Genomic DNA, 15,009 nt, shown 5'->3' with positions numbered 1-15,009 from the left:
ACACATCTGGGGAAAGTGGCCAATGTGGACACTGTCATGGCAAGCACTCAAGTTACTGGGCTTCCTTGTTTACATAACAGGGTCTCACTCCTGGTAAAGAGGGAAATAGTAGCAGGGGAAAATAGAAGGAACTGTAAAAACGAAAATGGTTATTTTCTGCATTGTTCACTATTGCATTTCCCTGCAGATCTGCTGGGGGAAGAGAGAGAGAGGAAGAGGTTAAGAGTGCATCTGGAAGTTCCAAGCAAAAAGTTTACAGGACTCTTCCACGAAGTTTGAGTGAGAGTGACTAAGAACCCGCATGTTCTCAGATCCAGGAATGTTTGTATTTGCACTAATCCAAGTTCTTTTTATTATAAATAATTGTAGAAGTTCATTTATAGATGAGCTCTATCACTAAGCAACATGCTTTGGACATTTGTGTTTGTTGGTGTTTTAAATTCAATGTGTTTCATAATGTCAAGTACAGTCAATTTATAATTGAAACAAAATTTTTGAAGTACCCTGTGCTTGGGCAGGGTAGAACACAGGGTACTATTTATCATAGTTCAGTCTCCTTGACTTTAAAATTCTTCTATGTTAGGACTGTAATATCCTCCTTTGTTATGTCATATCACATTTAATTTTGACTGCAAAGACATTAACACATGATTGTTTTTTAGCTTTTATCTATTTAAAAATATATTCTTGTTTATATTCTCATTTTTTTCCCCTGTGTTTAGCTTGAGAAAAGACACATAGCAATTTTTAAAAATTCATTCTTTCCTTTATACACTTTAAAAAAGGGATTTAGAAGGGTCAAATAGCTTAGTCATAGGGAGGAATATTTTTTTACACAGTTATAATCCAACAGAAGCTATTGTCCATATTCCATAGAAGAAGAACTGATGAACTCAATAATTTTCTTTCTCTTTACTTTTTTTTTTTTTTTTAAGATTTTATTTATTTATTTGAGAGAGAGAGAATGAGAGAGAGAGAGAGAGCATGAGGGGGGGAGGGTCAGAGGGAGAAGCAGACTCCTCGCTGAGCAAGGAGCCTAATGCGGGACCCGATCCCAGGACTCCAGGATCATGACCTGAGCCGAAGGCAGTCGCTTAACCAACTGAGCCACCCAGGCGCCCTCTCTTTACATTTCTACTACTAAAACACATTAATAGAAACGTTAAATCCTGACTTATTTCTTCCTTTATCTGATGGTGGAACCTAGAGATGAAAAACCTGGGAATGGTCAGTCGCCATGTTTCCCACCATGTGGAGAGGCGTAGTAAGAAGGAAGGAGACCCACTCATACTGAGAAGCGGAGATAAAAGATGGAGAAGGTTAATGGTGGTTTTAGGGTTCCTGAAGACCAGCTACATGTCTCCTCTTCCTGTTACTTAGTTGCTCAAATCTTCCTGATTCCATGAAATAAAAATTCCCATTTTTGGCGAAGCTGTTATATTGGGTCAGCCATATATAGCTTGAATTAGCTTAAGTAAAAGGAGGGAATTAAGGAAAGTTCCTGAAGCAGCCGACAGTACCAAAGGGAGAGTTGATCAACTAAGCTTCATGAAGGCAGGAGCAGACTCTCTAGGAGGGTCTCGGAGCCATGGGCCAGGAGGTGGGTACCATCAGGACTCAGTTTTCCCTCATGTGACCCCTGCCCCTTCTCTGCCTGGGTATCATGCCCTCTGTGGAGGAATATTTTGATATATAACTTGCTGTGTTTCCCCCAGTACTTTTCATTTATTTATACTATAACAACTCTTCCCTTCGTGGGCATTTTTGTGTCCATTGCCATAGAAGATGTGATAACAGACTGTTTTGAGTCTCAAATTCCGGCTCAATTCAGGCTCTGAAGACTAACAGAAGTATCCTAAATTAGGGGAAAAGAAGAAAGCAAAGAGGGAAACAAAGAGAGCTAAGTTGGTGCACCATTGAGAAAGAGGCCCCATCCCCTGTAGATGATTCCATCACTGAGCAACACAGTGTGGGCGTCTATGTTTACTGGTGTTTTTAAACTGAATGTGTTTCATAATATCAATTACAGCCAACCTATAGTTGAAAAAATGTTTAGAAGTGCCTTATGAAGTTTATATCTGAGGACTGAACCCGATGGGGGAGCAGCAACAGACCCTTCCAATGAGTTTGGGGGAAATCTAAGAGCGTATAGAATCACAGAGTAGAAAGAGCAGTTGCCCCTATCCTAGACAGAGGTAGGGATGGAGAGAAGACCCTTGGGGCTCAGCAACTTGGGATAGTATGGGGCAGCGTGTAGGAATGTCCATGTGATGAAAGTAATCAAATCTGAAGTAGCTTTGAAGAGTTCCATCTTGACTTACTGAGGTGTAGGAGAGCAGCATAATTCCCGAGAATAGCATAGACATGGTTGTGGGTTGGAAAGCCTCACCAACGTGGCCACAGCCCAGGGCAGTGTTTGGAGAATACTTGGTTCACTTCAGAAAGGCACCAGGGGCAAGCAGGGAGAATCATTGATCCTGAAGTGACCTCTGGCATGGATCCATGTAGATCAACATCTGAAAAACAGACAGGATGAGGAGTCAGATGTGAAATTCAACAGATGACTAAGGATCAGAACCAAGGATCTGCCTACCTTTCTCTCCCACTGTCTACTGCTTAGAAGTTAGAAGAAAAGTTAGGGAAAAGAAAGAGGAACCTAAATTCATTGAGGTTTAGTTTCTATCTGTTGGTAAGACAGGATTATCACAGAAGAAATTGAGTTGCGTACCAAAAAATGGCCACACTTTCTGAACACCTGCTTGCGTGGCCTGGAATTAAAATTCTGGCTTCTCCTGCAGACTCCTGTTCTTCCCTGTGTCAGAGAACCTGGCTGCTGATAGTTGCAGTTCATAATCGCACATATTCACCATTGAGGAGAAAAAGCTCTTGACCCCTTTGACACCCACCCTTTGGTCCTCCCATCTCAGCTTCTGTTGGAAAAGCCTCAGAGAACCATCTTCACTCTCCTTCTAGTCATGTTCCCACCCCACTGACCAATTACAGAGCCAGAACTGTGAGATACTATGACCAGTCCAGCTTGAGCCACGTGCTAGGTGGCCCCCAAAGCCAGGATGCTGGAACACATCCATGTACTTGGAGTCCTCCTCCCACCAGAGGAAATACTCCGGCCAGAAGAAGAGGAAAGGGGGAGCTGGCTGGTAAAATTGTAAGTGTCCTCCATGGTCTGTTTGTCTTGGGTAGCTGTCTAGTAGGACCGCACTAATAAAGGTTTCCTAATGTCACATTCATAGGATGAAGGTAAGAAATATGATTAACAAGATACTGACTGTGTCTTTCATGACCCATCAGTTCAGAACTGGAAACTGGGCTCCGAAAACAAAACAAAACAAAACAAAACACCAATGACAACAAAAACACTTAGCCTTTTCACTGTAAATGTGTAAACTCTGAAGTAGCTCAAGTACAAGATTTGGCTAATAGGCCATGAATATGCCTGGTGTTTTTTGCTCTCAAATCTCATTAGTGCCTGCAGAGGACAAAGTGCTTTGTGCTATGTGAAAATTAGTTTATGGTATGTGTGTACCAATCCTCAGGATTATCAGAAATACTGACCACTCTCCTTTAAGTTCCATAGAGACTTAAATATGAAATGCATTTCTATGAAAACTTCATTTGGCTGCATATTTCTGAAATGGTTCTAGCCCACTGTTTATTCATAGCAGCCTTTTCAGGCAAGAGGCTCGGAGTAATCTCTGCATTTCTTTTCTTTTTTTTTTTAAAGATTTTATTTATTTATATGAGACAGAAAGAATGAGAGAGACAGAGAGCACATGAGAGGGGGGAGGGTCAGAGGGAGAAGCAGATTCCCTGCCGAGCAGGGAGCCCGATGTGGGACTCGATCCCGGGACTCCAGGATCATGACCTGAGCTGAAGGCAGTCGCTTAACCAACTGAGCCACCCAGGCGCCCTCTGCATTTATTTTAACTTCTTATTATATTCTTTCAAATGCAAGGAAATAATAATTACTTTGGCTTAAGTGGAAAACCTGGAGAATTTTGTAATCTCTTTTATACCCCGGTACCCATTTCTGATAAAGAGGTAAATAGATAATAAATGTAAGAATAGAGCAAGAAGTATTGACAAAATGTAGAAAAGAAATTCCTTGAAGAAAACTATTTTAGTCCAAGTCCTGGTACTAATTTTAACCTTGGAGTTAAATCATATTTATCCTTGGTACTAAATTGTAAGCAAACAATCCAATTAACTTGCCTTTCAACTCTACACAGTTTTTTCATCACAGCTGATTTAACTACTGTGAGTTTCATTGCTGTTATGTAGCTTTTGAGGCAGGAAGGATAATACATTTCATCCCCATGCACACCGGTTGCATCCTAAGGGCAAGGGAAAGTGTTCTGACAGATCGGGAGCCTAAATGAGTTATAAATTGGGGCAGCTGGTGAGTGAGTAACAGCCAACAGTAACTGGGCTGCCCCAGGCCATAAGGTGTATTTTACTGGCTCTAGCTCCCAGGAATCATTTCCAAAGAACACATGATCTTACACAGATATTTTCAAATAGCCTTTTTTTTTTTTCCTTACTATAAAGTACCATATGATTATCCTAGATAATTTGGAAAGGTAAAAATTAATGACTAAGCAAACTCATCTATTCCTCAATCCAAAGATTCCCTTCTGTTAACATTTTGTTATATTTCTCATTTTTTACTGTGCCTGAATACTTAAAAATTCATTGAAATTATATTACATATATAATTCCTATAAAAAAACCAGAAATTTAGAAATTTCTGTCTAAATTTCAACAGAAATTTAGAATAAAAATCTCTTTCTTGTATGCAAATTTCAAACAGTACTGTAGGTAAATAATCATTGTAAAGTAATTATTCATAAAATAAAACAGTTTTTGTTTTCGTTCTTTTTAATAATACAGTTGGAAAACTGTATGATTTGCCTTTTCTATTTTAGTCCAATGCGTATTAATTAATTGAGCAATCCAAGATACAGTGATATACTTTTAGGGGATAGAAAACCAAACATTAATAACACAACATTTGCCCTCAGGTCATTTATATAGATATATGCAAAACTAACCATATCATGATAAAATGGACACAACATAAATTTCTAAATGATCATAGTCCATAGACAGCATAGCTCCAATTGGGGAGCTTACAAAGAAGTTTCGATTTAGTTGGATCTTGGCATATTGGCTAAGATTTTGACCAGCAGATAGAGGATGGTGATGGGTGATGGTTGAGGGTGAGGTGTAGAATGGAGGAAGAACATTCAGGATGGAAAAGCATGTACAAAAGCAAGAAGTGAAGAAAAAAAAAGCAAAAGTGTGTTTAGGTACCTAGGAGTTGTCTTTCGTGGTGGGAGAAAACATTGGTCAGTTACATTTCAGACAGTACACTAAGCATGAATTTGAAGGCCAGAGTGAGTTTAAACTTTAATCCGTAGGCAATGGAGAACCACAGATATTTCTGAGCAGCATCTAAAATGATGAAGTCTGTATCTTAAGAATATTATGTGAGACCTGGAATTCCTACAAGGAATGATATATGGCCATTTGTGTGTGGGTAGGTGTTCATGTAATTGTTTTTGAAGTCTCCTTTTTAAAAAAATGTAAATTCCTTGTCTTCCAGGAGTACACAGGTGACTCATACCTGGACAGTCATCATATTCCAACTCATTGGCCACCATGACTGGTTCAGGGATAGGCCTATGACTCAAGCAAGCCCAAGAATGAGAATCAGTTTGGTAGTTATTAATATATTGGTTGATTGTCTAGAATCGTAAGAGTGGAGAAGTAAGAAGGAAAGTCAAAGAGGGAAGAGGTGAGCCGGGAGAAAGGGGAGTCATTGAAATCATTGCAAGAGTTTCAAGAATTGATCATCAGTATCATGAAATTAGCAGTTGAATAATGTTTATGTTTTTGAAAGCATCAACCAAATACTTGGACAAAATATTTTATTCACTTCAAGTAACTAGAACTTCAGTCATGATTGATTGTTCCCAGCAAGATCTGTATCTGTGTAAATAGGCATACTATTGATTAAAAAAGAAGAAGAAGAGAAAGTTAGATATCTCATTATTTTCTTTTTCAAATCAAAGTTTTCCTTTTAGGGACTTGTCCTTCACTCAAGAAAATACTGAATGAGTCAGCGTGTTAATCTGTTTTGCTCTGGTAAATCCTATCTTCTTATTATAGAGATGTTTTTCAATGTGGTAATAATTGCCGAGCTGATTGGTAGTGATTTATTTATACCCATCTATTCATTTAACAGCTCTTTATCAGCCTTCAGATACGCAGCAGGCATTGTGCAGAGAGAGTGAAATTCAAAGCTGTTCCCTAACCTAGAATGAAAGCTCCATAGGAGCCCCTGACTCCTATATGTGTTGGATCCCATTATCAGAAATCCATACCCATGGATGTGGGCTGTATTTCTGTATTAATTGAACAATAGTAGCTGCTGAGGATCCACGGTTGGCCTTCAAGTATCACCTGTGACACAAACATGAACTTCAGGCTCGGGGCCCTGTACTTCTTTTCCTTATGGCAGTTATTCCTCATAATGCTCAGGTTTAATGATACCTCTTTTTAGTAGCTCACAATGAAATGATAACTTATACTTAGTATCAATATGGTTTTGTATAATGGTGCTGAAACGATACCTGATACCACAGTAGACAATGATTTTGGTCCCTATTGGTTTACTAGCTTTAGCGGGTCGGATGGTGGCTTCCCCCTAAAAATATGTCCGCACTCTAAATCCCAGAGCCTGTGAATGTGACCTTATTTGGAAAAAGGGTCTTTGCAGATGTAACTAAGTAAGGATCTCAAGCGGAGATCATCCTGGATTATTTGGATGGTCCCTAAATCTGATGACAACTGTCCTTGTAGGAGACAGAAGAGAGGAAGACGCATGGAGGAGAAGGCCATAGGAAGATGCAGGCAGAGACTGGAGTGATGCAGCCCACAAGCCAACGAATTCCTGGAGCCACCAGAAGCTGGACCAGGCAAGGGAGGGTTCCCTCATAGATCTTCGGGAAGGAGTGCCACCTGATGACACTTGATTTTGGACTTCTAGCCTTCAGAACAGGGACAGAATAAATTTGTTTTGTTTTAAGCATTAAGTCTGGTCATTTGTTAAGGTAGCCCTAGGAAACAAATAAGGTAGCTCATACAGATTGTCTAATTAAGGATTCTGTCGTGCTGTTTTATAATAATTTGGGAAAATCAGTATCTTTACTCCAGTTCTTGTCTCTATCCAATGTAGACATTTGTCTGTTTTTTTGAGGTTTGATGAAACCCAAAGGCTAGTGCTTCTAGCCACAGATGCCCCAGAAAGTCCATTCAGTGCACAAATATGAAATTCCTGAATGAGTAGCCTCAACAAGTAGTCTGGAGATCTAAATGCTCTTTGTAAAAGTACCATTGGCTCTGAGAGGATATTCCTATGGGTGAAAAGTTCCATTTACAAAGCTCCACAAGTTGACAAAGTGGCTGAGCCAGGGAGCCAAGACACATTGCTTCTGTCCCTACCCATCTCTGGGCTACTTTCTCTCTTTGCCTCTGATGCATCTTCCTATGAGGGCGTAAGGCAAGTTCATTTCTAGAGACCTTTGAAAATTAACCATCCCCCCAATCTAGAGTATGTCCACTCCCCTTTATTCTTTCTTTTTTCCTGTTGGATTCCTCCATATCACCCATCATAATTAGTAATTTTATGAACACTTGCTTGTCCTAACTCCAAGTTCAAGGAACATAAGAATTGTACCTAGCATGCTGCCTGATACACAGTAGGTCCTCAATAATCGTTTATTAATAAACAGATTCGTGAGTGAATATTTTGAGTGGAGAGTAAGAAAATGTCTATTAGGGGTTGGAATCTGTTCAAGGACAGATTTTTTTTCTTTTTGTTTGTTTGTTTGTTTGCTACGTCAAACGCCACTGAATTTCAGGACCGAAAGAGAAGTAAGTGGTCATTTAGTCCGACCCCGCACAGATGCCCTCTTCAGCCTTCCTGAGAAACCCCACCAGCATGGTTGGCTGAAACATCCTTGGTGACGGGAAACTCACTACCTCACTACCTCTAGTCTTTGCCAATTTGCTTTCCTTTTCCATTCCTCTCAATTACTGCAATCTTTATGGTAGCATTTTGCGCGCGTGATGGAGCAGAGGCCCGGAAGTCTGGAGTGGGAGGAACAGAGGGAACCCCAGTGCCTAGCTCAGAGTCTGAGAACCACTGGCGGGGTGGGCGCGCTACAGCGGACAGCTGCCTGAAGCAGCGACGCCGCCTTCCTGCTGGGATCGCCTGGGCCCTCGGCCTCCCCGCAAGCCAGGGGTCCGTCCTCCTTCGCCAGCTCTTTGCTTCTCCCGCCAGGCCCGCGGCCGCCCCGGTCACCTGCGCGGCCGTCCTGGGCGCTGGGGTGCTCTGCCGCCGCCCCGGGGCGGTCGCCGAGGGCGCGGGGCGCGGGCGGGCGGCCACGGGCTCTTCCCTCCCTTCTCCCCACCCCACGCGCTCCCCCCTCCCCGGCCCCTCCTCCCCACACTCCGCTGCCCTCCGCTCTCCGGGGAGTTGCCCGGCACCTTGGGCGAGGAGTTCGGAGGCGCCCCGCCGCAGAGCCCACGGCCCGCCGAGCGCGAGCGACGCAGGTGTCCGAGCCCGGGTGTCGCGGCCGCCATCTCTGCCTTCCGCGTGGGTTGGACCCGGGCAACGAGGTGGGAGCCCTTCTCCCTCCTCCACCCCCTACGGCCACCTTTCCCGCTCTCGGCAGCTGGAGGAGCGGGGCGCTGGGGCGCGCGCGGCCGGCGCGGAGCCCGCGGGCCACTGGGGGAGACGGGGAGTCCGGGGACGACTCGGCGGCGCCGCCGGAGGGGCCAGCGCTCGGGGGTGGCGGGAGGGGCGGCGGGGACTCTTGGCTCCCCGGGCCGGGGATCGGGAGGCTCCCGGGGCGAGGAGGGTCGGGGCGCGCGTCTGACGGCAGCCGGCCGCCCCCGGGCGCGCACCTGCTGCGTGCCCCCGAAACGACGGGCCCCCCAGCCAACTTCTTTTCCAGGTCTCCTTCCTACTTTGGAAACTGAAGGGACTGCGACGTAAACCAGTAAGCCCTGCGGCTCGGGGAAGCATTTGTTTGTTTGGCTGACGGGAGAACAAACTTGTGCTGCAGGAGTGGTTTAAATCCCAGCTTCTTTTTAACCCTCTCCCGTTCTCCCCAAAGAAATGTGAAAAGCAAAATAACGAACCCAAACCCAACCAAAGCACTTATCTAAAGGGGTTCGTAGAGGTGAGAAAAATAGACCTAACCGAGGAATCAGTGGAAACCCCAGGTACGGTGAAGCCGCCTAAGAGACTAGTTGTTGCCAGCGTTAGTTCTAGGACTTGCGTTTGCTAACAGATGAGGGGGCTCCGTGAAGTCTGTAAGAGTTCCTTCTATTGAGGGCCTGCCTGCAGTGTCCTCTGTTAACATGTACTTCCGTTAAGTATTAAAGTACATTGAAAGAAATGCTCTCTCAGAGCTCTGGATTTGGAGTCAGAATATCTGGATTTTGGCAGGGTTAGCCATTTATTATCCGTGACAATTGTGGTTAGCTTAACCTCTCTGGGCCTCATTTTCCTCATTTGTCGAACTAGAGGGTTGGATTCTGGGGGCCTTTTAATAATATTTAAGATGTTTCCCAACTTAAAAACGTATAATTCGGTAACTCTTTAACATGTTGCGAACATTGCTAAGTTCATGATTTCATGAAACTTTAAAAATCTGTTTTGATCTTGCCATTTTGTTTATATGCCTTTATGACTTGTGTCTTTAGGGTTTTCCAACCAGAAATTAGAGAAAAACGCTTATAAAAGAGTTCAGAAATGTATAGTTTATATGTGAATATTTAGATCATCTCTTACTCTGCCTTAAGGAATTATGTTCAACTTTCAGCCAATATTTGGCAAAACTGCAGCAAAAACACGTGGCTTTAGCACAGCACTTACTCTCTTTCAGTATTGTATATTTGGAGGAAATAAAAATGGTTTTGGAGGAAAACAGAAATTGTACCTTTCCTATCAATTACTGATCTTGACCAACCTGTGTTACTTTTTAGCATAGTTGTGTGCAGAATATTAAAAAAATGGCTTCAGACCATTTCAAAGCCTCTCTGAAATTAAGCTCAAAAGCAGAGATGCCCATTTTAGTAATGCATTTTAGTTGTCTTGGAATGAAGCCTAGAAAATAGCAGAGGTTAACTTAACAGATAAACCAGAAATTAGGAATTGGCCCACACAAAAAGTTGTACAAGAAGTGTGTGCCCCAAAGGGTCAGTGAACCTTTTACTTAGTTTTGATTAAAAACAAACAACAAACAACTGTTGCCTTGTTGGCAGACAGAGGATGTTAGAATGGCTTTTGTTGTTACTTATAATTTAAAATTATTTGAGACATAGTCATCAGTAGTGAGGATAGGTTTTAGAAGTGTTTCTGGCTCTTCTTGGTGGCTTTGATATAAAATAAAATAATGTGTTCCCACCCAGTGTGTGTAGTTTGGGAGAGTAGAGTGGATTTCAAGTACAGTACTCTTTTGTGAACACATTCCCTCATTTCCATGGCCTTTTCCGCTTTGGGCTGGAAGTGTTCTTACTCATTCAGGCATTTGTCTTGCCTCATATTCTCTGGTGAAGTAGGTAATCATCTCCTTTGAAACAGATGCTCAAGGAGTTAAGTAAATTGGTTGGTGAATGCACAGAGAGTAGGAGAACTCAAATACCCTGACTTTTAGGTGCTTATTGGAAAACAGTAGATGAATCTGACTGCTCAAGGTCTATCCCTGATTCATTCATGGTTTGGGAGCATCACCATGGTTGGTCGAAATTCTGCTCCTCTTTTGTAATGAGTTTACCAAGAAAAAACAGTCATGTCTTCACACTTAGATCACTATTATGTAATCAAATGGTTTTTGTTTGTGAAGTGCAATATCTCTGGGGGCCTTGGAAATAAAACTTAAAATATCCAGGGGAAAAAAAAAAAAGAATTGTCTTGGCAGATACTGTACTGCATTTTTCATACTGAGAACCAAGCACACATACTAAAAAAACATATCCTGTGGGGGCGCCTGGGTGGCTCAGTCGTTAAGCGTCTGCCTTCGGCTCAGGTCATGATCCCAGGGTCCTGGGATCGAGCCCCGCATTGGGCTCCCTGCTCTGCGGGAGGCCTGCTTCTCCCTCTCCCACTCTCCCTGCTTGTGTTCCCTCTCTCGCTGCGTCTCTCTGTCAAATAAATAAATAAAATCTTTAAAAAAAAAAAAACAAACATATCCTGTGGAGTTAAAAATGAAGAAAAGGGCTTATAGTCTCCTCTAATTCTTAAGATTTTATGTGATTTACAAATTCCGCTTTTAATTAAAACAGAAAGGCACAAGTGTTCACTTACTGGCCAGACAGTACATGTAACCTTTTGGAGTGTCAATTCAAATTTGGTCTGCTTATAATTTGGAATATTCCTTCTCACATACTTTTTTTTTTTTTTTAAAGATTTTATTTATTTATTTCACAGAGAGAGAGACAGCAAGAAGAGAACACAAGCAGGGGGAGTGGGAGAGGGAGAAGCAGGCTTCCCGCAGAGCAGGGAGCCCAATGCGGGGCTCGATCCCAGGACCCTGGGATCATGACCTGAGCCGAAGGCAGACGCCTAACGACTGAGCCACCCAGGGGCCTCTTCTCACATACTTTTTATTAAAACTTTTTGTGGTGCAATAATGGTATTATCTTTTGTCTTTTCATGCACACGATCTTATTAATCTTTAATTTTTTTAACCCTTTGAGCATATATATGACATAAAAAGAGAGAAGAGGTACAAATAATAATAGTACTTGATTATAATAGACAAGTATAAGGTGAATACCCCATTATTCACCACACCAATAAGAGAACATGCCAATATCTAGAAACCTCTTGCTTTTAAGATTTTATTTATTTATTTGAGAGAGAGCGAGAGCGTGAACGGGGTGAGGGAGAGGGGCAGATGGAGAAGCAGGCTCCCTGCTGAGCAGGGAGCCCGACGTGGGGCTCCATCCCAGGACCTTGGGATCAGGACCTGAGCCGAAGGCAGACACTTACCCAACTGAGCTACCCAGGCACCCCCACATTATCTCTTAAACCCATTCCTGTTAATCTTTTGTTTTCAGTACTCTGCCAAAACTACCCCTGTCCTGGTCACCAATGTCATTACCTTTCCTAAATGTGATAGTTGTCAATGTTAATCTTCCTTTACCTATTGATAACATTGTCACGGGTATCACTGTCTGCTCAATGTAATCCTTCCTTATTGACTTCCAGGACACCACGCACGCTTGGTTTCCCTCCTTCTTCACTGGCCACTCCTGTCTCCTTTGCCCATCAGGAGCTTCTCTGAGAGGTTTTACCCTTCAAATGCCTTAAGGTTTAGTCCTTAGGAGCTCTTTTCTCTCTACACTCTGATGATTACATGCAATCTCCTTATTTTTTCTCTTTGATCTTTATAGTTGTATACTGATGACTTGAAAATGATATATATAGCTCAAGACTTGACTTCCCTCCCTGACCTCAGGGACACCTCTATATCAGCTGCCTACTCAACATTTCCATTTGAATATCCAGTAGACATCGCCAGTTCTACCTACTCCAAACAGAATCTTCGTCTTGCCCAAGTCTACTCTATCTGCAGTCTTCTTCACTTCCAGCCACCGTTTCACTTGCTCTGACCCCAAACCTTGGAGACATCTTAGTTTCTCCCATTCCCTCATACCTGAGATATAATGTGTCAGGAAATCCTCTTTACTCTCCCTTCAGAATCAATCCAGAATCTAATTACTTCTCATCACCTCATGGCTGCCACTGTGGTCTGAGCTGCCATCATATCCCACATGAATTATTGCAAGGACCTCCTAACTGGTCTCCCTTTCTTTTTTAAACATTTTAGATTTTTTTTTTAATATATTTGACAGAGACAGAGACAGCGAGAGCAGGAACACAAGCAGGGGGAGTGGGAGAGGGAGAAGCAGGCTCCCCGCTGAGCCGGGAGCCCGATATGGGGCTCGATCCCAGGACCCTGGGATCATGACCTGAGCCGAAGGCAGACGCTTAACGACTGAGCCACCCAGGCGCCCCTGGTCTCCCTTTCTTTATCCTTTGCCCTCGATAATCTATTCTCAAAACCGCAATCAGAGCTCTCCTTTTACTGCCTATGTCAAATCGTGTCACCTTTCTGCTTCAAAAGCTCCAATGGCTTTCTAGTTCATATGACTAAGGTTTTAGGATCTCCTGCAAGACCCTACCGGATCTTTCTCCTCTCTCCTTTACCTATCTGATTTCATTGCCTACTGTTCTTCTCTCTGGTCTTGCTACTCCTTGACTATATATCAGAGACCACTTTTGTGTTTCAGTTACCTCTCCCTGGAATACACTTGAAATGTTCAAATACTTCCTTTTCAATTAGGCCTACTCTGATTATCACATTTAAATGACACATCCTTTGTCCTTGCAATACACTTTTTTCCCTTTCCTTTGCTTTTCCCCATATTACTTATCACCTTTCTCATTTATTATGTTTTTTCCTCTATTTCTATTAGAATATAAACTCTGTGAGAATGGATTTTTTTTTTCTATTTTGCTCACTAGTGTATCCCCAGTACCTGAAATAGGGCCTAGCACCTGAGAGATGCTCAGTAATTTTTTTTTATTGATTGAAGGTTGTTGCTGACAGTGGTTGTTGTTTATTTTCATTGCTGGATATGTTTCACTATATTCATATATAATAATTTATTGTTTACTGATTCTGATGATGAATAATCAGGTCGTTTCCATTCCTCCCTATCTTCCTCCTTCTCTTCTTCTTTCCTTCCTACCTACTTTTGTCCCCCTCCCTCCCTTTCTCTCTCTCTCTTCCTTCCTTCATTCCTTCCTTCCACCCTTCCCTTCTCTTCCCTTCTTCCCTCCCTTTCCTTTCCTTCCTTTTTTTCTTTCTCTGCCATAAATAAACCAACTATGACTCTTCTTCTACAAGTGTCATGGTGCACAGATGCAGAAGTTTCTTAAGACTATAAAACTATTAGTCAGATTACTAGATCACAGGGCTTGCAGATAATAGCCTTGTTAGATAATGCCACATTTTTTCACTATGGGTCTACCAATTTACATTCCTGCTTTCATTGCTCTACAGTTTTGCCAAAACTTAATATTATCAAAACACTTAATTTTTGTCCATCTGGTGGGTATGTATTGTTACCTCATTATTTTTTGTTTCTTTAATTACTAGTGAGATTGAGCTTGGTATCTTTAAGTTACGCTGTAGTAACAAATGATCTCCAAATCTCATTGACTTAATATATAATAAGCTTTATTTCTCATTCATACAAAGTTTCCTGTGGATTAAAGCAACTTTCCAGGGCAACTGTCCTTAGTAACTCAGAGGCCTAAATTCAGGGAATGTCCATCATTCTGTAGTTGTACAATCTGCAACACAGGCCTTTCCCAGTTGGTATGGTCTGGCAAGAAAAGCATGGATAATCATGAGCTAACTTTAAATACATTTATCTGGAAGTGACATGAATTGTTGCCACTCACATTTTAGGAGCAAAAGAAGTCATGTGGTATGCTTAACTTTAAGGAGGTGGGGAAGGTTAATCTTTGGTGCTAAAAGGAAAATAAATCTGGGAATACTGGTGAGCAGCAATTTATTAGTTACCTATTACTGTATAACAAATTACCCCAAAATTTAATGGCTTAAAACAACAAATATTTATTATTTCAAATATCAAGAGTTAATATATTCATAGGTATGTTTGTGTGCCCTGTATTTGTGCTTTTGGTTTCGGTATTTTTGCCCGTATCACATTGTTGTAATTACTGAAGATTTAAATTAAATTTTGCTATCTGGTAAGTGTGGTAGCAAATCCTCTCACTTTGTGCAATTTTTTCAGGAGTGCAATAGCATTCCTTGGCCCTTTGCCTTTCCATATACATGTTTTTGAATCAGCGTGTCAAGTTCTATAAAATTTGTTAGG

The 15,009-nt window shown here is 42.1% G+C and overlaps 2 protein-coding genes across 9 annotated transcripts in view; both read left to right on the top strand.

Annotated features, from left to right (window-relative positions):
* LEPROT (leptin receptor overlapping transcript) overlaps positions 1-7,752 on the top strand; it is an 80,882-nt gene extending 73,130 nt beyond the window's left edge. For 2 of the 7 annotated variants that reach the window (XR_010410910.1, XR_010410908.1), the window contains 2 exons: positions 188-3,166; positions 5,624-5,815. The gene's annotated coding sequence lies outside the window, so the exon portion shown is untranslated. Of the gene's footprint in view, positions 1-187; positions 3,167-5,623; positions 5,816-6,104; positions 6,166-6,882 lie in introns of those variants that run through there. The other 5 variants (XR_010410911.1, XR_010410909.1, XR_010410912.1 and 2 more) reach the window with 5 other exon arrangements.
* A 562-nt stretch (positions 7,753-8,314) lies between these two features.
* LEPR (leptin receptor) overlaps positions 8,315-15,009 on the top strand; it is a 90,756-nt gene continuing 84,061 nt past the window's right edge. Inside the window, exon 1 of one of the 2 annotated variants that reach the window (XM_064589011.1) lies at positions 8,315-8,703. The gene's annotated coding sequence lies outside the window, so the exon portion shown is untranslated. The remainder of the gene's footprint in view (positions 8,704-15,009) is intronic. The other variant, XM_045897477.3, reaches the window with a different exon arrangement.

Source organism: Mirounga angustirostris, unplaced genomic scaffold (assembly GCF_029215605.1).
Source record: "Mirounga angustirostris isolate CCGP_5_RB_7025 unplaced genomic scaffold, mMirAng1.0.hap1 SCAF_4, whole genome shotgun sequence".
Taxonomy (NCBI): domain Eukaryota; kingdom Metazoa; phylum Chordata; class Mammalia; order Carnivora; family Phocidae; genus Mirounga; species Mirounga angustirostris.
The sequence above is the reverse complement of the archived record's forward strand: the minus strand, read 5'-3'. Positions and strand labels throughout refer to the sequence as shown.